Raw genomic sequence first — 25723 nt, 5'->3', positions numbered from 1 at the left:
TGTTTGTTGTAGTAATAATTGTGATAATATCAATGTTCCTCTAAGTAAAATTCGTAAATCTCTTTGGATGAGATGGAAATAATCCTCATCACAAAGTAATTAATGAGTGTGATATATTTATTTATATTTATATTACTTATTTTAGTATTATATTTCATTAGGTGAAAATTAACTTAATCACGTTCGTGCACTATTTAAAAATATATTTTATAATTAATTTAGACTATAGTACGTGCTTTGATTGTTGTAGAAATAATTGTTGTAATATCAATGTGTCTCTCAGTAAATGGATGAGACGGAAGTAAATCGTCAGTCAAAACACCACAAGGCATTTATACAAGTTGTATTATACAGCAAACATAATAGAAAGTTTATATTAGAAACAGCAGGAAAAACAAATAAAACATGGTTTCAGGAGAATTTATTAATAGTATATTAAATCATAAGAATAAATGAATTATTTGAATTAGAATCAATATAAAAGCATATTAAAAATAAAATTTTGGAAAATGTATTAGAATTTGTTATATAATATTGGACAACATTACTTTTTATTTGACATCTATAGACCTTAGTTAGACTTCGGAGGAAATAAGGACACAAGTGTAAATAATACAATATTTTATCGTTTTTATTACAGCTTTATTTACCAATCAAGCATGTCAGTCCTTATGACTTTTAACCAAATTAAAACAAATATGAAATTAATTGAACAAATTTTGTTTAAATAACCTAGCTAGACAAGAACAAGAAGAAATTTATTTCTTTGTCAATATATTGACCCAATCTAGTATATTAGTAAGTAAATACAATAAATTCTTATATTTTCTTTAAGAAAAACCAAATTGTTTCTCTTGTCATGTAACTTTGTTTTTTATAAGAATATAAATCTATCTAAATAATACATTCAGGATGGCTCAACAAAAAAGTAAAAAATACTTTTCGACTTAATAGTTTCATCTTAATAGTTTTGAACTCAACTTAGGGCATTAGTAGTATATTTTCGTTACAAGAATCTAAATGCTGTAATAAAAAAGATAAAATATCTTATTATTTATACTTGTGTCCATGCTCCATCCGAAGTCAATTTAAGGTCTATCGATGTCAAATAAAAAGCAATGTCGATCAGTACTATATGGCGAATTATAACACATTTTCCAAAAACACAAGATATTTGTAAATAAAATTAATTAAACGAATAAAAATATAAAAGCACTACTTACGTATTCTTTTGAATTGAACAAGAAATTTAGATTCTTTTAACGAAAATATAAGAACTTACTTACTATTGCCCTAAATTGAGTTCGAAACTATTAAGAGGAAACTATTAAATCGAAAAGTATTTTTTACTTTTTTGTTGAGCCATCCTGAATGTATTATTTAGACTAATTTAATAATACAATGTCACAAATTTCCTTAGATTTATATTCTTATAAAAACAAAGTCACCTGACAAGAGAAACAATTTGATTTGTCTTAAAGAAAATATAAGAATTTATTGTATTTACTTACTAATATATTAGATTGGGTCAATATATTGACAAAGAAATAAATTTCTTCTTGTTCTGGTCTAGCCAGGTTATTCAAACAAAATTTGTTCAATAAATTTCATATTTGGTTTAATTTGGTTAAAAGTCATAAAGACTGACATGCTTGATTGGTAAATAAACCTGTAATAAAAAAGATAAAATATCGTATTATTTACACTTGTGTCCGAGCTCCCTCCGAAGTCTATCTAAGGTCTCTCGATGTCAAATAAAAAGCAATGTCGTTCAGTATTATATGGCGAATTATAACACATTTTCCAAATTTTTTTTAATTCCACTTATTACATATTCTTTTGAATTGAATAAGAGATTTAGATTCTTTTAACGAAATTATAAGAACTTACTTACTAATGCCCTAAGTTGAGTTCAAAACTATTAAGATGAAACTATTAAGTCGAAAAGAATTTTTTACTTTTTTGTTGGACCATCCTGAATGTATTATCCAGACTAATTCAATAATACAATCTCACAAATTTTATTAGATTTATATTTTTATAAAAAACAAATAAAATAAATTTAAGAAAATTTGTGAGATTTTATTATTGACTTACTCTAAATAATACATTCAGGATGGTCCAACAAAAAAGTAAAAAATACTTTTCGACTTAATAGTTTCCTCTTAATAGTTTTGAACTCAATTTAGGGCATTACTAAATAAGTTCTTATATTTTCGTCAAAATAATCTAAATTACTTTTTATGTAAATTTATATTTAATAAGTAATTTTAAGGAAAATTGATGAGATTTCATTATTAGATTGGAATAAATAATCGATTGGTTAAATTCAATTGAAAATAATATGTAATTAGTGCATTTATATTTTATTCGTTTAATTCGTTTAATTTACAGGTTAATTGAAAACAATTTAAATTTTAATTATAGCAAAGCACATATAATTCAACTTTGCCTAATAATAGTTAATTTATGTGTCATTGAAGATTTACGATAAATCTAGAATTAACGCCTTCAATGAAGTGCTACATTACGCATCATTAACATAGTTTACGTTGATAGGAATTCATACAAGCTTTATTACTGGACCTTGTTTATTGAAATTTAATTATGCACCGAGAGCTTATATATTACAGTCCGTATAGGTTTAGCGTAATCCAATACGATCATTTAATCTTGATGAAATTCCGTCTACATAGGTAGTTTGTAATATGCCCACCCTCTATGGAATTTATGTGGACCCGGTTAAAGACGGCAGCCTCAATTGGGAATAGTGATGCGCGACATATGGACCACAGAGCCATGTGAAACCTAATTAACTCAAAGGATTTGATAATTCATCAAAATTTACTGTATGCATCCCGTAAATTTACGGTCATCATTTACAATTTCAGCACGAAACAGGCCAAGTTTGGAGTAAATTGAGGCCGACACTTATTATTACTTAGTAGACTTTATGTTGCCGTTGTTGTTTAACTGCGTGCATAATTTTTTATTAGTGTTCAGGATGCAATTTAGGGGTGTTTATGGAAGAATAGTTCGTAATTTGAATTACTAAATTCGTGCAGTTGATAATGAATCAAAATGCTATCTCCGATATCGGTATTGTAGCTGGATACAATTGCCCTAAAGTCAAGTTGAATCGAATTTCCTAGTTTTAGGCAAATTTGGCATTAATAATGTATACGTATCAAAGTCAAACAAATTAACCTGATAGGGAAGCTTCATTAACCATTTTGCGTAAAACAATCGGTGAATATTTTATACGCTGTTTGTGTATGCAAAATCAAAGTAACTCGTCTGAGCGTCGGCTTAATAACTGGTAACCCCCGGGTTAAATCCGTACTCCTCCTGTGTACAAATGGTGTGATTAACATTATTTAGGTAACCGGTAATTTAAGCACAACAATTAGTATGTGCGATCCGCACAATCATCTTGCTTGTGTATATCATACCGAATGACACTCTGTGGTCGCCAGTTGTGATATACTGTAATTTATAGGGTTGTAGTTTAATTAGAGATTATTAAGTATCGAAATCGAACTTTGTACAAGGGATGTTGCAAATAAATTTCTATCCCATAATCATCTACGTGTTTAAGGGGTTAATTATAATGTGAATTATGCATTTTACCAATTACAATGATGATTTCATCAATTTTTCAATTTGTTTTAATTAGATTAAGGTTTCTCAGACAAGGTGTTCCTAAAACTAAAATAAAAACTAAATATATTTTTTCTAAAGATTTTCCTGAAGGCACTTAAATTTGAATTTGGTACATGTTATCTCAAAATAACAACCTACAATTCAATTCAATATAACAAGTTTTTCCATAATGATATATAACCCTAAATTCTGAGGGGTTGTTCTCATTTCCTCGTTCTATTTTGCATCCCACTGAATATTTTTTCATGTTCATTACACAATTTAGAAGAACAAAGGTATCCTTGATTAATTTTTATTATCACAACTAAATTTAAGATATTTAGGTTTTGATGTTTGAAGTATTTTAGTGATTTTTATAAAATACAAAAACAGCTAGGTGTAATATGATAAAATGTACCCTTCCATATCTATAGTTGTTCGGGTTTATTGGTCGATGTTAGTTAGAATTATTTCCTGACGTTTCACTAACACGAGTGGCTAGCATCTTCAGAGGTCTGGTTTGGTTCGTGTCACATCTCATTAACAACTAAATGATAACTTAGACAACTGATGCTTTAGAAATTTTGTTCTGTTCGTTGGCCGTTCTTATATGCTTAGAAATTTTGGTGATTTTGAGCACTGGTGTCTATGTTTTATCAAGCTTCAGTGCTTCTTCTTTACTGTTGAAGTTGTTTCCATGTTTATGGATTTCAATTGCTTCTCTAATCATTCTCTTGTGATATCCAGTTGTCGAGGCAAGCAATTGTGTATCTTGGAATTTTATTTTATGATTTCCATCTAACAGTTCATGTTCACCTACAGTAGATTTGTCTGATTGTCCTAGGATGCAGTTTCGTTTGTGTTCCTTAATCGTAGTCCCCTATTGAACGTTTTGTGGTATCGATGTATACTTTCCCGCAAGAGCATGGTATGTGGTATACCCCAGAAGCTGTTTGATGGTCTCTCCTATCTTTGGCAGATCTGAGACTGTGTTGATTCTTCCTTGTTGGTATAAAAACAGTATGGATGTTATGTTTTAATAAGATTTTTCCAATTCTATCGATAACTTTACATATATATGGGAGAAAAGCTTTACCAATCGTGGGCTCACTAGGTCGATCTTTATTATTAGTATAAGGTCTCATTGTACGTCTTATTTCTGAGCGTTCGTATCCGTTGGCCTGTAGTGTTTTTTCCAAATGTTCTTGTTCTTCAGCGAGGTGGTCTGTGGTATATATCCTTTTGGCTCGTTCGATTAATGTTTTGATGACCTCTTATTTTTGACTAGGATGATGGTTAGATAGTATATGTAGATACCGATCGGTGTGTGTAGGTTTTTGGTATACTGTATGGTCTAATTCCATTGTGAATTTGATTTTGTTATGTTGAGAGTTTAGGTGTTTTAGAAACTGATCTAGTTTTCTTTATGGAAAAGTTTGAATAAAAAGCGACTGAAACTTCCAAATACAAACCTTCTGTTTGGTATTGTTATGTGGATGATACTTTCTGGATATAAAAAGATGGACAAGAAAAACTAGATCAGTTTCTAAATCACCTAAACTCTCAACATAACAATATCAAATTCACAATGGAATTGGAGAAGGAGAACCAAATATCTTTTTTGGATGTCCTAGTAAAAAGAGTGGGTGAACATTTAGACCATACAGTATACTGAAAACCAACACACACCGATCGGTATCGACATAAACTATCTAACCATCATCCTAGTTAAAAATAAAGGGTCATCAAAACACTAATTGAACGAGACAAAAGGATATGTGCCACTCACCACCTCGCTGAAGAACAAGAACACTTGAAAAACACACTACAGGCCAATGGATACAAACGCTCAGAAATAAGACGTATAATGAGACCTCATGCTAATAATGAAGATCCACCTAGTGAGCCCACGATTGGTAAAGCTTTTCTCCCACATATATGTAAAGTTACCGATAGAATTGGAAAAATCTTATTCAAACATGACATTCATTCTGTTTTTATACCAACAAGGAAGATTCAACAGTCTCAGATCTGTCAGAGATAGGAGAAACCATGAAACAACTTCTGGGATACATCGCATATCATGCTCTTGCGGGAAAGTATACATAGGTATCATAAAACGTTCAATAGGGACTAGGATTAAGGAACACAAACGAAACTGCATCCTAGGACAATCAGACAAGTCTGCTGTAGCTGAACATGCACTGTTAGATGGAAATCATAAGATAAAATTCCAAGATACACAATTGCTTGCCTCGACAACTGGATATCACAAGAGAATGCTTAGGGAAGCAATTGAAATCCATAAACACGGAAACAACTTCAACAGAAAAGAAGAAGCATTGAAGCTGGATAAAATATGGACACCAGTGCTCAAAAACACCAAAATCTCTAAGCATATAAGAACGGCCAAAGAACAGAACGAAACTTCTAGAACATCAGATGTCTTTAGTTGTTATTTAGTTGTCAATCAGATGTCCAAGTGAGACGAACCAAATCAGACCTCTGAAGATGCTAGCAAGTCGTGCTAGCGAAACGTCAGGAAATAATTCCAACAAACGTCGACCAATAAACCCAAACAACTATAAATATTTAAGTAATAACATATTGGCATATTTTTTACTTAACCACTTAACTTATCAAGAGCCATAAAGTTGGTTACCAGAATTAAAAAGTAACAATCATTTCAGCCCATGCCGCATCTCATATTTTATTGAACGTTTTCTCTGTTGTTGATTTCCAAACACATAAACAAAATGAATAAGCACAATCAACTGGAAGAGCTGCATATTGACTTTTCAAGTTGTTGTTGTTGTTATATCAATTTCATTACTCGAACAAATATTTAATTGACTTGCTCAGGCTTACCTATTCTACAAATATTTGTTAACCATATTATTGTGACATTTACATATTTTTCAAACTCGGTATGTACGTATTTGCGATCTGTATTTGCATTTCAAGTCATCGTGTTTATGTGCGCAACAAAAGTACCTGATGCCATGAAAAATATTTCAATTAAAATACGTTGGCTTCTGTATATGTCATTAACTATGTGAGGCCTTTTTGTTTTGACAAAAAGGCAAATTATGAGGTCAATGTGAGTTAAAAGTTTTTTTATATTCTGTCAGAATAATCAATAAATAAATGTTTAATAAAAATCTTCCTATAAAGTGACAAAGTACTTTTAAATTAAATATCTCGAATGAATGAAAATAATTTGAGATGAAATAATTATTATTACATCCATTAATTACACAAGTGTTTATTTTCTGATAAATAATAAAATCAAAATAAATTTTAAGTATAAAACCGTAGACAATTCTTCATTTGAGTACCTTGAATATAATTTGAGATAAAATAATTATTATTTTAATCATTAATCATTTATTACTAAAAATAAATAAATTCTCTCGTATTTTATATTAAATATCATAAAAGTTTTTTATATTTTGTCAGAATTATAAATAAATAAATATTTAATAAAATTCCTTCTTTAAAGTGATAAAGTACTCTTAAATTAGATATCTCAAATGAATGAAAATAATTTGAGATGAAATAATTATTATTTCATTTATTTATAACAAAAGTGTTTATTTTTTGATAAATAATAAAATCAAAATAAATTTTACGTATAAAATCCTAGACAATTCTTCATTTGAGTACCTTGAATATAATTTTGAGATAAAATAATTATTATTTTAATCATTAATCGCTTAGCACAAGGTAAAACATTTTGTTTTTACACAAGTTATTACTAAAAATAAATAAACACAACAGTGTTTTTATATTCTATCAAAATAATAAATAAATATTTAATAAAAATCTTCCTATAAAATGATAAAGTACTCTTAAATTAGATATCTCGAATGAATGAAAACAATTTAAGATTAAATAATTATTATTTCATTCATTAATTCTAATGAGTTTAAGTTCGGTGAAGTCACGTTTATTTTAAAAATCATGTGCAAAATAGTAAACATATATTTAATAAAACTTATTAATATCCCATACTACTTGGTAATATGCCAACCATTTATATTTAGGATTTGAGAAGATATGTCATTGAATTTACACAAAAACAAGCGGCAAAAAAGACTGTTATTTAACATTATTGTACTGTTTATCACTAATTTAATTTAAAATTAACTCTGAGGTAATTAATAGTGCTGCAACGTATACATAATAAAACAAAAATACCATTGATTTTATTTGTAATGGAGTTTTAATCTCTCAACTTTATTTTGATATACATCCTAAATTTAAAACAGAAAAAAAAAACAAATATGCAAACCTGGGGAGAATTAAATGCAATAATGTTTAGAATCGGATGGATAAAGGTTGTTTACTTTTCGATTTTTAATTCAGTAGTATTAGGCTTATCCCCTGACGTGTGATTGACATATTGCTTTTTCGAATTTTCCACCATCCATGATATTTACTCATGTATGTTTGAAACATTTTTCAGTTTTGTAGCCTCGCATAATGCTATTTTAACTTTTTCATTGTGGAACTGATCACTTTTATCTGATTAATTATTTTGACGTCAATGGGAATCAAATATTAAACAATTATAAACTTTGTAAAATAAAATTTGGATAGGATAGAACGATATCCTCTGCAGTAATGTAATTTACAAAGAAGAAATGATTAAAATTGTTTCAGCTATCAATTAAATCGATTATATTGGTTATCAATAAAGGTAATAATCGAATAAAACCACTTAAGAAGGGAATTATTACATTATATTGATGTTGGAAAGTATCAAAGGTCTTAATTCAACAACTAATGCACATTCACTTTAATTTTAAGTTAATTAGAACATTTGATTTGGAAAATGGATCGTGTCTCAAAGTCGCCTCGTCTCCCGACGATATTTTAGCCGAAATTAAATTAGACAACAGTACTTGCCGTTAATAGGTTATAAAGTCAATTTATTTGAAATCTCACGTACAGACAATTTCTTCGTGCAATACAGAAAAACAGATGTAAAGAAGAGAGAACGAGGGATGCAAAATAACCCTGTTAAGAATAAGCAAAGGATAATATGCTATGCATACCTAATGCCCGTGAAATGTTTTACTCATAATTCTATTACAAACCCGACTGAAATATTATCCTTGAATATTTTACACTAAATAAAGCCTTATTTTATGATATGCAAATTATTTTAAGTTTCCAACGTCGAGATTGATAATATAAAGGAGATGCACGTATGTTTGCTGTAATACCAGATTGGTCCATTATTTATACCTCAATGCATGTCCTAAAAAATCTGTTTTTTATATTCCAACAGGATTTCCGTATAAATTTTGGCACGCCAAACCTGAAAATCACGATTAAATTTTTAACTTGATTAAGTCGGTTTTTTACCCAAGAAATCAATTTATTAAAATCACTGGCATCTGAATTGCTGGACCAATCTCAAAACTACATAAATGAAAGTTGTAGAATGTTCATTTATATTTAATTTGAATGCCTGCTTAGCCAAATCGGTCGATTAGATCCAAAATTACACTCAAAAATGTCAAGGCGACTCATCATCGTCATCATTAGATACTTCCTTGATATATCTAGGTTTAACAGTAGTACTGTATTTATAAATAAATTTATTTATAGTCGAAGCTGTAGTCGGAGTTGGTCTTGTTTTTATAGAAGGTATTTTATTCATCGTTGATGTGTTGTTAGTTTCAAAAGACAATCTTGATTTATTTCTATTAACTAAATCTATTTTGTCGCCTTGTAGTTGTTTCCACTGTAGATTTCTTAAGTGATGTTCTTTTTGGTACATTGAATTTAGGACGAGAGTTGATTGGTCTCAAAGTACTTCTAGGTATGTAAGATGTGGTAGACTGAGTCGTAGTTTTACTTGTAGTATTTAAAGTATACTCAGTATCCACTACTGACTCAATTGTTGTAATTGATTCAGTAGAATCTTCTGTAGTATCTTGGACTTCTACTTGGACCGTCGTTATTTCGTGTAAAACATTAATTTCTTCTGTAGTAATGTTTCCTTCTAAGTTAGAAATAGTACTATTTTCTAATAAGGACTGTACTTTATTTTCTTTTGTTGTACTATCAGTCCTGTATATTTTCAGTAGTTGTGACATTATCCAAATCAGTGGTGTTACTTTCTTGTAAGTTATCTGTATTTACAGTGGTGTTTTCTATGATTTCCACATTCTGGTTTACTTGTGCAGTAGTACTTTTTACAGTACTTTGTGTAGGAGGTTCAGTAGAAACGCTAGACAACGTGGTTGATCTTGTGTAAAACTTGTATTTAGCCTTTGTAAACAACGATAGACTTTCAGTTGTAGATGTTGTTTCTGTTCTTTTAAATGAAGGCTTCTGTTTAGTTCTATAAACCCGAATGCTTGGTTTCACAATCTCCTTATTTTTATCAGTTTTTGTATTTAAATTTAATTTATTGGCTACAAATGAAGGTCTTTCTCCTTGTCTATGAAGAAAGGTATTTCTTAAGGCAGATGTTTCCACTAATGGAGCTAAAGGAGTAGTTTTTTTCTTGTCACCGTTCTCTTCATCAACATCTTCATCATCATCATATTCTTCATCATCTTCGTATTCGTCTTCATCTTCTTCATTTTCGCCACGTGATTTAGTATCAATTAACGATGTACTTACTTCACTAGCAACTTCCTTCTCTGAAACCCAACTGGGAGTTTTTGATACTCCAGTTAGTAAAGTATTTAATTTAGTTTTGGAAAGTAATCTATTAGGGGAAGGAACAGGTCTTATTGAGGTTGTTCTTTCAGTTGTAACTGGGTGTGTTTCACTTCGATTATCAGTTCGTAACTCTTCTTCCTCCTCATCATCATCCTCATATTCATCATCGTCATCTTCGGGTGCAGATGTGGTTGAACGTAAAAATGGTACCAAACCATCTCTCTCCTCAGTTAATTTTACATATTTGTAACTTTGTATAGTTGATGTTACAGTTGGCAAAATCTTTCTAGTTTGAGTTGGTCTATTATAACGGGAATTTGGTTTAAATCGGATTTTTTCGGCATTCAAATTTGTTAAAGCCTCCACAACTGTAGGTTTGAAAATAAATTCAAAAATTCATTTTCGACAATAATTAAAAAAAAAAAATTAATATAATAATTGAAAGTATCAATGAGAATGAGTAAGTTACAACATTAAAAATTTCAATTTAATGTTGTATTAGAACACACAACATCAAGAAGCATTTGTGTTTGTTACTTGACAGTAAAAAAGCCTTAACAATCTACCTCTATCAATCAAACAAGCTAAGATCTTGGCAAAATATGGCAAAAAACAGGCCACACACAATAAAACTGTATTTCGAGAACAATGACGAGGGTTAACTTAAGAATCCGAAAGTCCTGTCATCTTTGTACAAAAACGCGGTGGTTCAGTGTCTATAAATTGGTGGAGGGAAGTTAAAACTGCGATACGGTTTATTTAATTTACAGAAGTTTTGCAGGAAAGCAATTAAGCTGATGCTGCTTAGGTCCTATGAATTTAATTAGTCATGCATTTTTCTACAGCAAATTATAAAAATTCCAACGTGTATTTTTTAATAAATGTACACGAATATTAGAATTAATTAATTGCATAGTTCGAATTTTGAACTAGTAATAAATAAAATACGTACGAAATATTTTTTTTTTATAAAATAATCTAATGGATACAGCGAAGTTAATAATTCAACTGAAAACGTTTTATAATAAGCCTCGTCGATTAATTCTAAGCCTATGAATATATTTTACGCCGATTTTAAATTTTGTAATGAATATTCCAGATTAATTTTAAATAATTAATTTCATTTATAATATTGGTTTGAGGGCTCCGGCACGGAGGGGGAATTTAAAATTAGTTTTCGTAAAAACCTCTAAAATTTCTCTATTCATTTCCGGAACATTAGGGTTCAAACAATTTTATACAAATTCAATTCCTCGAAGCGATTCCAAACTCCCGACCAATTTGCCAAATTTACATATTTTTATAAAGATTTTCAGTCGAGTTCAGCCCAAGTCCCCAATCATAAGAAACTTGCTCAATTTTGATATTAAAATATTTGTTTTCGTATGAGTAAATCTGGGAATGTGAATGTGGAATAAATTTATTATGTGATACGTGTACAATAATCCGGCGCTTAGAAAATTATGTCTCTATTTAAAAACGCCCTTCCGAATGCAGCGAGAGTGCAATTGTCGGGTACGGATTAGAAGTAATTCCATTTCTATATCGTCATTGAGCACTGGAGAGTTCATTAAATGTTGAGGGTCTGGGGATCAATTGAAGCGAAAGAGACATCAGGGGAACAAATCTTCGCTGCACGCTCACTTGATCTTTATTACGAATCTTATAATAAGCTTATGCTTATCAGACAATATTAAACTGGATGAGTTTGTAATTATTTCAGGTGTGTGATGTTCTAATACCATGAATAATTTCGTTATTATGTTTTCTTCAGACTGAACAAATAATTTGATAAAACAACATACTGGATAATATATATGCTGGCATGTATTTTTAACTATATTTTGCCAAAGCCAAATTGTTAATTGTTTCGTGCACTTTTGTTAACGAGGGGTTAAATATTTATTTACATATATTTGCTTTCCGTTATAGCACACAATAAAATAATATGTAAATGTGGTATAACATATTAATCCAAACAAATATTATATCAGTACATTATAACTGGTTATTCATAAAGTTTACAAACATTTCTTTATAATTTTATTTCTTAATTATCACTTTTTATTTTGTTCTTTAACTGACTTTGAGCAGGTACTGTATTTTAAATGACATGTAACAATAACATTTAGTCAGGGTACATTTTAATATAAAGGTTGAGGTTTTAGTGACCATTGTTTCCATATCTATGGTTGTTCGGGTTTATTGGTCGACGTTTGTTAGAATTATTTGGTTCGTGCCACTTGGACATCTGATTGATAACTAAATGACAACTTAGACAACTGATGTTCTAAAAATTTCGTTCTGTTCGTTGGCCGTCTTATCTGCTTAGCGATTTTTGTGTTTTTAAGCACTGGTGTCCATATTTTATCAAGCTTCCATGCATCTTCTTTTCTGTTGAAGTTGTTTCCGTGTTTATGGATTTCAATTGCTGCATGTTCAGCTACAGCAGACTTGTCTGATTGTCCTAGGATGCAGTTTCGTTTGTGTTTCTTAATCCTAGTCCCTATTGAACGTTTTGTGGTACTGATGTATACTTTCCTGCAAGAACATGGTATGCAATACATCCCAGAAGCTGTTTGATGGTCTCTCCTATCTTTGGCAGATCTGAAACTGTGTTGAATTTCCCTTGTTGGTATAAAAACGGTATGGATGTTATGTTTTAATAAGATTTTTCCAATTCTCTCAGTAACTTTACATATATATGGGAGAAATGCTTTACCAATCGTGGGCTCTCTAGGTGGATCTTTATTATTAGTATGAGGTCTCAATGTACGTCTTATTTCTGAGCGTTTGTATCCGTTGGTCTGTAGTGTTTTTCCCAAGTGTTCTTGTTCTTCAGCGAGATGGTGTGTGGCACATGTCCTTTTGGCTCGTTCGGTTAATGTTTTGATGACCCCTTGTTTTTGACTAGGATGATGGTTAAATAGTTTATGTACATACCGATCGGTGTGTGTAGGTTTGTGGTATACTGTATGGTCTAAACGTTCACCCACTCTTTTTACTAGGACATCCAAAAAAGGTATTTGGTTCTCCTCCTCCAATTCCATTGTGAATTTGATATTGTTATGTTGAGAGTTTAGATGTTTTAGAAACTGATCTAGTTTTTATTGTCCATGTTTCCATATCACTAAACTATCATCCATATAACAATACCAAACAGAAGTTTTGTGTTTGGAAGTCTCTATCGTTTTTTATTCAAGAATCAAATACCTTTTTTGGATGTCCCAGTAAAAAGAGTGGGTGAACATTTAGACCATACAGTATACCGAAAACCGACACACACCGGTCGGTATCTACATAAACTATCTAACCATCATCCTAGTCAAAAAGAAGGGGTCATCAAAACACTAACCGAACGAGCCAAAGGGATATGTGCCACACACCACCTCGCTGAAGAACAAGGACACTTGGGAAAACACTAGAGGCCAACGGATACAAACGCTCAGAAATAAGACGTACAATGAGACCTCATACTAATAATAAGGATCCACCTAGTGAGCCCACGATTGGTAAAGCTTTCCTCCCATATATATATATGTAAAGATACCGATAGAATTGGAAAAATCTTATTAAAACCTAACATCCATACTGTTTTCATACCAACAAGGAAGATTCAACACAGTCTCAGATCTGCCAAAGATAGGAGAGACCATCAAACAGCTTCTATGATATACGTCACACCATGTTCTTGCAGGAAAGTATCCACCAGTACCTCAAAGCGTTCAATAGGGACTAGGATTAAGGAACACAAACGAAACTGCATCCTAGGACAATCAGACAAGTCTGCTGTAGCTGAACATGCTCTATTAGATGGAAATCATAAAATAAAATTCCAAAATACACAATTACTTGCCTCGACAACTGGATATCACAAGAGAATGAGTAGGGAAGCAATTGAAATCCATAAACACGGAAACAACTTCAACAGAAAAGAAGAAGCATTGAAGCTTGATAAAATATGTACACCAGTGTTCAAAAACACAAAAATTGCTAAGCAGATAAGAACGGCCAACGAACAGAACGAAATTTCTAGAACATCAGTTGTGATTTAGTTGTCAATCAGAAGTCAAAGTGACTCGAACCAAATCAGACCTCTGAAGATGCTAGCCACTCATGCTAAAGAAACGTTGAGAAATAATTCCATCAAACGTCAACCAATAAACCCGTACAACTATAGATATGTTTTTATTTTGTTACTGGACAGACACAGTATGCCATTTCTGGAATAACAGGGCAACTTTGCCAGTTTAAACTTTATATTGTAATGGCGTAACTTAAAATCGATACATGTCATTTTGAGCGTATTGGAAGCAATTTGCCATTATGTTCAGAAATGATACGCAATTCATCTTTATTTGATATGGCCATTCAGATGACTAACAATTGCCTTTACTAACTATAAATACACATACACAACAGAAGTCTATAGTATATATTGGAACAAAATTAAATTGAGCTGTTAAATATCAAACGTTATTTGCATATCACTATTATTTCTAATTTACTATGTATGCGCAGAGGTGCAAATTAGATGATGTTAATCGTGTGGCCTATAACTATAACGAAATTTTACATTCAGCATGATAGGTGGGTATGTTAATTTCCATCAAATTATTAATTACTAATTAAGAACAAAATTTGTGAATGCCTCCGAATGCACTAGGTTGTTTGGATTACATATGGGAAGTGGACCGTAAACCGAATATGAATTGGTAATTTCCGTGAAATGGCCAACCCTTAAACAAACCATCAAATACTACAAATTCAAATAGCTCATTGTTCTCCGGGCTTATTTCGTTTATGCATAGAATCGAATATTTTATTTTTAGATGATCGACCATAAGCTTGAACTCGATGATCCAAAGGAATTGTTATTGTAATCCAGATAATGGCTTATACACACTTAGTTTTGTGAATTGATTGTATTTACGGGTAAAGTAACTCGCATTTAAAGTTGAGGTAACTTAAATGGTCAAATAGATTGGGGTAATTTTTTACCTTTTGAGTTTGTGGCACTTGGGGGCGGTTGTGCGTAACACCAATTTATTATACACGTTTCCCTTCAGCCACAAGTAACATAAGTTGGATGGATTCCCATTTTTAAGAGTTTTTGGCAATGCTACATAAATACAAAAACTCTTCTCAAAGATACTTAAATATTAAGAAAGAAACTTAATTTTCAACTAAAACTATTATTTATCATTTTTAATTTATGTAGATAAGACCACTATTATATATTTTTAATTATTACAGCTTTGATAAAAATGGCAGGAAATATATATTTAATAATAATTTAAATCTTATAAAACACAAACATTATAATAAATTTTAAGTTTCAAAGTTAATAATTATAATATATTAATAGATGTGAAAGATTATCAAAGGCCTTCATATTGCTAAAATTAGTTTTTTATACTTAGAAATATCATGACGTTGGTTTAGTTTCTCATGTGACGTCGTCGACGAAATTGAAAAATAAACAACTCAATTCAATTGCTTATGACCTAGACAAGGAAATCAATTTAACTGAAGTTCATCAACATGACCTATACTTCATTCATAAAATTCACCACTAATTTGATATGTATGAATGTCAGATGAACGTCATTTATACAGACTTTTCACATTCATTCTATACCATTGACTATGCTATATTGTTGAACAAACTTGATGTTTTTGGTCTTAATGATCGTCTTATTAATTTAATTGAGTTATGTGCGAGACAGAACTTGTTACGTCAACTACAAGGGATATAACTTGGGACCGATATTATTACTTTTATTCATCAATGACTTGTTGAGTTTGTTTTTATGGTGTAGTTTAGTCTATGTTGATGATATGAAGCTATATTATCAAGTCGACAACTCTAAATAAAACAAATTTAACCCATATTTAAATGTAGTTCTACACTTTAAATATGAAATATAACTTTTAAGTCTTGAAGAAATTTTGGATATTTTATTGATATATTTTTAGGTAAGTGTAAGAATTAATTTCATTTGAAGCACGCCTATATAATTATAATTGTTCCAAATACTATTTTTATTCAAATACATCAAAATATGATTACAATAAATAAAATATTATAGAGAATATTTTTTTTTTAATATTTACAGTGGATGCGCCGAATAGTAAGCTGTGCATATTTGTTTTCAATTTCAATTTCAATTGTTATTTCCTAGAATTGCACTTTTGGAGAGGAGAAGTGGAAAAATATCGATTTTTGTTGTCTAACAATATAATTTGATAAAATGTATTTATTAATATATATGTCCTGATTAATGTAATTTAAATTACATATGAATAAGTTACAAATTATCAAATTATTTAACATTTATATGCCATTTTTTCTATATTTTTCGTCAATACGACTTTTATTCAATTTTGAAAAATTTGTGTCTTTCTTTAATTGATATTATTTTAATGCAGGATTTTAAAGAAATTTGAAAATGTATAAAAAATTTGGGTATGTTACATTGAGACTATTTATTAAATTTGTTTAGTAATTAATTTTGTTTCGAAACACCATTGTACTAAATAACAGTTATTTTTTATAAAGACATTTAATAAACCCAGTTAATAAAATAAAAATTGTTAATTTGAAATCATATCATTCATCATTTTTATTATTTATTATAATTGAATATGAAATTTCTAATTTTGTATTTGTTCCCGTAAGAGTGAGAGAGAAAGAAATACATATTCACGTGTGTTAGAGAAAGATGAATGTAGCGATCGGCGGATGCGTCATCAAGTAAGCTGTGCAAATTTGTGTGGAACGCGTATTCAATTGTTTAAGAGAGGAGAAGGGGAAAAATTGGATTTTTGTTGTTTTGAGAACGATTTCAATAAGGTGTGCACTGACGATTATTTTGTATATATATATATATATATATATATATATATATATATATATATATTTATATATATATATATTAGACTGTTTAAAAAAAATCGACAATTTTTTTTTTCTTATTTATATCGAAAATCTTGTTGGAAATGGTAAAAAAAATACTTTGAAAGAGGTACCGCATCGTAAATTTTAATTTCCCGTTTAAATAACACGGGAACGGTGTTCTCTTGGATTTTGAAATTTTTTAACTCTCGTTAGAGATAATATTTCAAAATGATCAAAACAGATTTTTATAGGAAATTTAACGCTCTACAAAAAATGTTTCTTACAGTTGTTTGATATATTCATTTTTTCAAAAGTTATTTAACATTAAATTTGGATTGATTTAAAATTTTGACATTTTTCTCATTTTCTGACGCAACTATCAACTTTATGGGAAAATTTTATATTTATTATTTATATTTTTTGTGGAGAATTCAATTTCCTATAATTTATCTCCGAAAAAGTATTTGATATTTTTTACAGATCATAAGTTATCTGCAGAAAACTAAAAATTTTATTAAATAAATTTTATTTTACTGCTTAAAATTAAGCATTTTATTTAAATAAATAGATTCTTACTAAAAAATTGATTGTTTATTATAATCAAAGTAGTATATATCTTTACACTTTTACTATAATTTGGCAATTTTTTTCTGTATTTACTTATAACTAGCGTTATTAAAAAAATACTACAAAAATCCAATTTTCCCCTACTACTGTCTAAAACAATTGAAAGTGCCGACCACACAATTTTACACAGCTTACTTGACGGCGCATCCGCCAATCGCTACTTTCGTCTCTGTCATATACTCATGAATATGTATTCTTTCTCTGTCACTCTTATCGTAACAAATTCAAAATTAGAAATTTCATGTTCAATTATAATAAATTTAAAAATATATGATTTCAAATTAACAATTTGTGTACTCGTTTGCACTTGGGTGCCACATAAAAACTTACATATCGGAGTTTATGCATCACTTGCCTTAAACCAAACCGCTTCACTGATCGCCACTTCCAAATTGAAATGTAGACAATAAATGGAGACATTTTTAACGGATAATTTTCGAAATAAGTAACCATTTTAAAGTATTTCATGTTTTTTAAATTCATCATTAATAATATTAAAATTTTAATTGTTTCATCAACTGATCAAAAATCCATTCGAAGCTGCGACTTCAGCTTGTTAAATCTAAATAATCGAATTAATCCAAGTGAAATATTTTTTATTGTAAAGATGCAATTAACATCACGTTTCTTTGCTGTCACTCTTATGATAACAAATTCAAAATTAGAAATTTCATGTTCAATTATAATAAATTTAAAAATATATGATTTCAAATTAACAATTTGTATTTTATTTATTTGGTTTACTTTTAAATATCTTTATAAAAAATAACTGTTATTTGGTACAATGGTGTTTCGAAACAAAATTAATTACTAAACAAATTTAATAAATAGTCTCAATGTAAAATATTTTTATAAATTTTTAAATTTCAGTGTTGCATGTTAAAAAAATAATCGATTTTTTTGGCCCTAAACAAATATAATAATTAATAATAACCTAAATCCATAATACATAAAATCTCTGGTAGAAATTTAAAATATAAAATTATATTTAAGTACATTAATTTGTCCAATTAACTAATTTCTGTTAAAATTTAATATTAATATAAACACTTAAATATTAAAACGAACTTAAAAAACGAAAACAAATAATCGTCAGTGTAAACCTTATTGAAATCATTTTCAAAACAACAAAAATCCAATTTTTCCCCTTCTCCTCTCTAAAACAATTGAATACGCGTACCACACAAATATTCACAGCCCACTGAGTCGGCGCATCCGCCGATCACTGCTTTCGTCTCTCTTCCACACTCGTGAATGTGTATTTCTTTCTCTGTCACTCTTACGGAAACAAATGCAAAATTAGAAATTTCATTCGAATCGAGTCAATTCACTTTTCGTACACAGACGTTTGACACTGTCATAAGTATATATTAAAAAATTAAAAATATTCAATTATAAATATAATTTACCTAAAAATCTTTTTAAAAAAATATAAACATTCATGATTTCAAATTAATAATTTTTATTTTATCTATTGGGTTTACTTCTAAAGAATTTGTTTATAAAAAATAACTGTTACATAGTACAATAATAATATTGATGTGTTTCGAAACAAAATTAATTGCTAAACAAATTTAATAAATAATCTAATATAACATACAAGATACATATTCTTCAAAATTCAATAAAAATAAAGAGGTAAACATCTAATAAAACACACAAAAATTTCAGGCTCAATAATGGCCAATTTGGCAAGAGCTCACTTATTGGACGTAAAATCCCACACAGAAACGATTTTATTTAACCTACAAAAATTTGAATAAATGTAATTCGATTGAATAATCATATATTCACGGGAAAGTTGACAGAAAAAACCTCAATCTGCATGAATTTGCACATGAAAACTCTCCCTTTCGAAGCTTTCCTGCTAATGATGAATGAATTCTTTATAATTTTATTGTGTTTATTTGTTAAATATATATAAGCTTTTTGTTATGATTTTGTTTTGTTTGCTTAGGAGGTGAATTAAATCACGAAAATATTTATGTAATTTATTTTACGTTTTTATTTATGTAAATTCACCATTTATATATTTTTAAATGAATTAGACTTACTTTACATTAAATACATTAAGTATTGTGAGAGTAACAATAAGTGCATAAAATGTATTTTCAGTGTTATAGAATAAGTACAGCTTTTGTGGCTTTGTTTTTATTTTCGACGTTAAGATTGTAATCGGTTCCTCAGTTGATGTGTCATAGTATACTCTCATCTCAGCCTTTTTAAAGGGTCTCGAGTATCTTTCTCGATTCCTTTGTTCTTTTTGCTAAAAGCACCACATCACTTTCATTATCACGACTTGGAGTCCGTCACCGCTAATCTATATTGTCGATGGTTTTTTATTGCTCATTATCAGGATGTTTTACACAATGGAAATAACGTATTTGCCTTACGTGTACTCAATCCTTGTCGAATTGTTGTGTGCATTCAATTGCCAATTCCCGGTGCCGTAAATATGAGACCAATAAGGTATTAAACAATTATTCCTAATTAGCTTGATCCAGTAATTAACCACATTTGAACAAGTTATATTGAACTGGGATAAACTTTCATATTGATTCCGAAAGCGTATAATTAATATAAGTTAGATTAGAGTTTAGTCTCCGATAACAGAAACCTTTGAATTAAATGCATGAGCTTTGATAGTTGGCAGTGTACTCGTTTGCACCTGGGTGCCACATAAAAACTTACATATCGGAGTTTATGCATCACTTGCCTTAAACTAAACCGCTTCATTGATCGCCACTTCCAAATTGAAACATAGTCAATAAATGGAGACATTTTTAACGGATAATTTTTGAAATAAGTAACCATTTTAAAGTATTTCATGTTTTTTAAATTCATCATTAATAATATTAAAATTTTAATTGTTTCATCAACTGATCAAAAATCCATTCGAAGCTGCGACTTCAGCTTGTTAAATCTAAATAATCGAATTAATCCAAGTGAAATATTTTTTATTGTAAAGATGCAATTAACATCACGTTTCTTTGCTGTTCTTTCATATTTAAGCCATTCCTACAAATTTCGCTTGTCTTTCCACTTAAGTTATTTGCTCTATTTATCCTCTTTCGCGATAATTTCCTGATTTTAATGACTGGGGTAAATTCGTTATGGCAAAACAATGATCGAACAACTTAATTATAAGAGAAAGCTTTTGTCAACTAAGTAAATTGAAAATTGGGCACCGTTGGATTCTCATTTTACAGGGTTAAGTTATTTTGCGGATACGTTCGAATTAATAATTTTAGTTCGTTAATTTAGTTTTCCCACGCTACCGCCACAATAAAAGGGTTTCGCAATCATTATTAATATTCGCCATCTCTAATTTGCGTAAATACTGGCTAATCAAACTTTAATATGTTTTTGCCCGGGTATCTACTCCGTAATCATATTGTTAATTGTAAAAAATTGGTTTCTAGCTAATATCATTTATATAGTTAGAAATATTTATTTTATTATAGGTTATCTCGCAATATAAAATATTTTATTCATAAATTAATATTTTTAAAAAATAATATAATACATAAAAATAATTGTGTTAAACTAATGTTTGGATGGTTTCAAATTAAATATTGAATAAATCAGAATAATTATTTATTTTATTATAGGTTATCCTGCAGTATAAAATAAGTATTCTATTTGTAAGTGAATATTTTTAAATAATATTATAATATATAACAATATTTAAACAACATTAAATTAAAAATTGAATGAAACTCAATATTTATTTATTTTTTTATTATAGGTTATCCTATAATATAAAATATTTTATTTATAAATAAATATTTAAAAAAAATATTATATATAAAATATTTGTGTTAAATTAATATTTGTATAATATCAAATTAGAAATTGAATAAAACAGAATAATTATTTATTTTATTATAGATTATCCTGCAGTATAAAATAAGTATTCTATTTGTAAATGAATATTTTTAAATAATATTATAATATATAACAATATTTAAACAATATTAAATTAAAAATTGAATGAAACTCAATATTTATTTATTTTTTATTATTATAGGTAATCCTGAAATATAAAATATTTTCTTTATAAATGAATATTTTTTAAAAATAATAATATATAAAAATATTTATGTTAAATTAATATTTGTATAATATCAAATTAGAAACTGAATAAAACAAAAGAATTATTTATTTTATTATAGATTACCCTTTAGTATAAAATATTCCATTCCTAAGTGAATATTTTTAAATAATAATATATTATGCAAGAATATTTATATTATAATAATATTTGAATAACACTGAATTAGAAATTGAATAAAACTCAATATTTATTTATTTTTTTTATTATAGGTTATCTTGTATAAAATATATTTTAATTAGTATAATATAGAAAATATTTGTGTTAAATTAATATTTGTATAATATCAAATTAAAATTGAATAAATCAGAAAAATTATTTATTTTATTATATGTTATCCGACAATATAAAATAAGTATTCTATTTGTAAGTTAATATTTTTAAATAATATTATAATATATAACAATATTTATGTAAAAATAATATCTGAATAATATTAAATTAGAAATTGAATAAAATTCAATATTTATTAATTTATCCTGAAATACAAAATATTTTATTTATAAATAAATATTTTTAAAAAATTAAATAATGTATAAAAATGTATGTGTTAAATTAACATTGGTAAAATATCAACTTAGAAACTGAATAAAATAGAATGATTATTTATTTTAATATAGGTTGTCTTTCAGTATAAAATATTCCATATATATAAATATTTTTAAATAATATTTTAATATATAACAATATTTAGGTAAAAATAATATCTGGATAGTATTAAATTAGAAATTGAATAAAATTTAATATTTATTTATTTATCTTGAAATACAAAATATTTTATTTATAAATAAATATTTTTAAAAAGTAAAATAATGTATAAAAACGTTTATGTTAAATTAACATTGGTATAATATCAACTTAGAAACTGAATAAAACAGAATAATTATTTGTTTTAATAAAGGTTATCCTTCAGTATAAAATATTCCATATATATAAATATTTTTAAATAATATTATAATATATAAAAATATGTATGTAAAAATAATATCTGAATAATATTAAATTAGAAATTGAATAAAATTCAATATTTATTTTTTTATCCTGAAATAAAAAATATTTTATTTATAACTAAATATTTTTAAAAAATAAAATAATGTATAAAAATGTTTATGTTAAATTAACATTGGTATAATATCAACTTAGAAACTGAATAAAACAGAATAATTATTTATTTTAATATAGGTTATCTTTCAGTATAAAATATTCCATTTCTAAGTGAATATTTTTAAATAATAATATAATATACAAGAATGTTTAAGTTAAAATAATATTTGAATAATATTGAATTAGAAATTGTATAATACTCAATATTTATTTGTTTATTTTATTATAAGTTATCTTGTTATATAAAATATTTTATTTATAAATGAATATTTTTAAAAAATAATATATTATATAAAAATATTTGTGTTAAATTAATATTTGTTTAATATCAAATTAAACATTTTTGAAAAAAAAACTTAACCACTTAATATATTATTATTATTATCATTATCAGAAATTTCTCCAAAATAAAATTATTAGAAATTTAATAATAGTATAATTTGAAATTCCTAGATTAAATACTTTTAAAAATATTTTTAATAAATTGTATTGTCAGTTATATTATTTGTATATTTGCAGCTCTAGACAATCTGAAATATAATAATATTACTTTAATTTAAGTCTAAATCAATAACCAAATTATATGTAATCTAAAATTATCTTATTGTTAACATAATTGTCACGTAAGACATTTTAAAGAACTGTCATCCTTATAAAAAAATGCTTTACCAAATAGAATAGACATGAAAAAATATCCAGTAGTTAAACACATTTATATAATTCCACCAGACATACATATTCTTTAAGCCGGACGAAAGGGATCAATAAATTCAATTAAACCACGATCCAATAAAGTCTTCTATGTTTGATCTGTCTTTTACACGCATTTCCTGATTGACAAAACGTGCGGTGCGCTTTTCTGAAAATAAATCCAGTTAAACAATAAAACCACTGCGGAAACAGATATTCGACCATTAAAAATTTGTATGTGGATCTGGGCCATCGCAAGCGGCGTTCGCTTGTGTAATTTTATGTGGACATCTGAGTATTGGACAAAAATAACTTTGGCACCATGGAAGCTTCACTGTCCGACCGGAATATTTTAGATATGAACGTCCACGTCACAGGTTTCGTGAAAACTAAATTATTCATCGTTGTATCGTACAATAGTTTCAGTGTCACTGTTTGAAACAGTGAATAATTAGGAGAGCTTCAAAGTTTTTGACTGACTGATGATTATTATTTCAACTTGATGTGGAAATCAGGTGGCACTAAATTATTATATATATATACTATTAACAGTGTTGATCAATATAAATTGTGTTGATAAGAATTAAGTAAAAAATATCTAATGAAATATTATTAATTTCATCATCATTAAGGCCATTATAATATCCATATTTTACAGAATAATTTCAAATACCATTTCACAGGTTTTGCAAGATATAAATAGTGTGAACTATCATCAAATGCGGCGGAATATTTGTATATTTATGGCATATCATTTAATTCGAATCAAATGTTGTACGCTTAAATTATTAATAACCATTGTCAATGACTGTTAATTTATCTAGAATGGATAGAATAATTTAGTGCAGCCATACAATTATTTAAATTTGTGCAAATAAAAATGTCATATCAAATAAACTCAACCAATGATAAATATGGCTTTATAACCTAATTTAAATAATCCTACTACCATTTATAAACCCATTATTACATTATCACATATAAATATTTATAAAAGCACTCTTTAATTTTTAATTGTGTGTGACATCTGGTATTTGTTCAATATTATTGGTCATAAGTAATTAAAATATTAATTACATATTATAATCAAATACATATTTAAATTTCAGTTCTGTATAACACAATGTACAATATTCTAAATAACATTTAACGTTTAATATTTAAAAACATTAATATACGACGTGAATTACACATATTTAAAGATTGATGTGTCGAATTTGAATTAGAAAATAATTTGCACTCCTAATGTGAATGTGACGCCTTTTAAACCCAATATAAAAAGTCTTCGAATGTCTCTTCCTCCGTTAATTGTTTATCATTTAGGAAGGAACCCGCAGGAACTGCAGGGCGAAAGGTTGTGGGGTCGCATACTTTCTTAATACAAATCATATTCGTTTTAGCTTAACTTAATTCCGCCAACCACCAATAACATCCTTCCCAATCGGCCAATCGGGTTAAGCCTCGTCAATTTGACGTGTAATTTCCTACGCAATTTGGTGAAATCCTTCGATTCCTTCGAGATCTTATTAAAAAAGGGCGTAGCGCTTGTGCGCCTTGGGCAAAAACAAATTTTACAATTGGCTTAGCAAATATTTTCTCTATTTCGCGGACGTGTTACAAAATTGGTGCTCCTATTTATTAATATAAATATTTATGATAATGTACACCTATTAAAAATGTATTTTTGTTACACGTAACGGCTCCTGATTAAGGTTTGTCGGTTTAATTTTTATACGAAAACAGTGATTAAAAGTCAATCAATTACACACCAATATTTACTATCTAATTATAATGTCAAACCAAATAAAATTCATTAGTTTAATTAAATTTTAACGATATTTACAGTAATTCTATACAGTTCACACAGAGTTTATTTATAGTTGTGCAGATCGTTAACGGTATTTTTAAACTGCTTGAAACTAGAGAATGCCTTCGTATTTTTAGCCGATTAAATACGAAAA

General features: G+C 28.0%; 1 protein-coding gene and 1 long non-coding RNA gene across 3 annotated transcripts in view; both read left to right on the top strand.

The window, feature by feature from the left end:
- Window positions 1-25723, top strand: part of LOC109597576 (B-cell receptor CD22) — a 287560-nt gene that overhangs the window by 2844 nt on the left and 258993 nt on the right. The gene's annotated exons all lie outside the window — the stretch shown is intronic.
- On the top strand, window positions 8310-8797 carry LOC126264484 (uncharacterized). The gene is made up of 2 exons (XR_007547186.1): window positions 8310-8344; window positions 8455-8797. It is a non-coding gene; the product is annotated as an uncharacterized LOC126264484 (long non-coding RNA).

The sequence above is a fragment of the Aethina tumida genome, chromosome 2 (assembly GCF_024364675.1).
Source record: "Aethina tumida isolate Nest 87 chromosome 2, icAetTumi1.1, whole genome shotgun sequence".
In the NCBI taxonomy this organism is placed as follows: Eukaryota; Metazoa; Arthropoda; class Insecta; order Coleoptera; family Nitidulidae; genus Aethina; species Aethina tumida.
The sequence above is the reverse complement of the archived record's forward strand: the minus strand, read 5'-3'. Positions and strand labels throughout refer to the sequence as shown.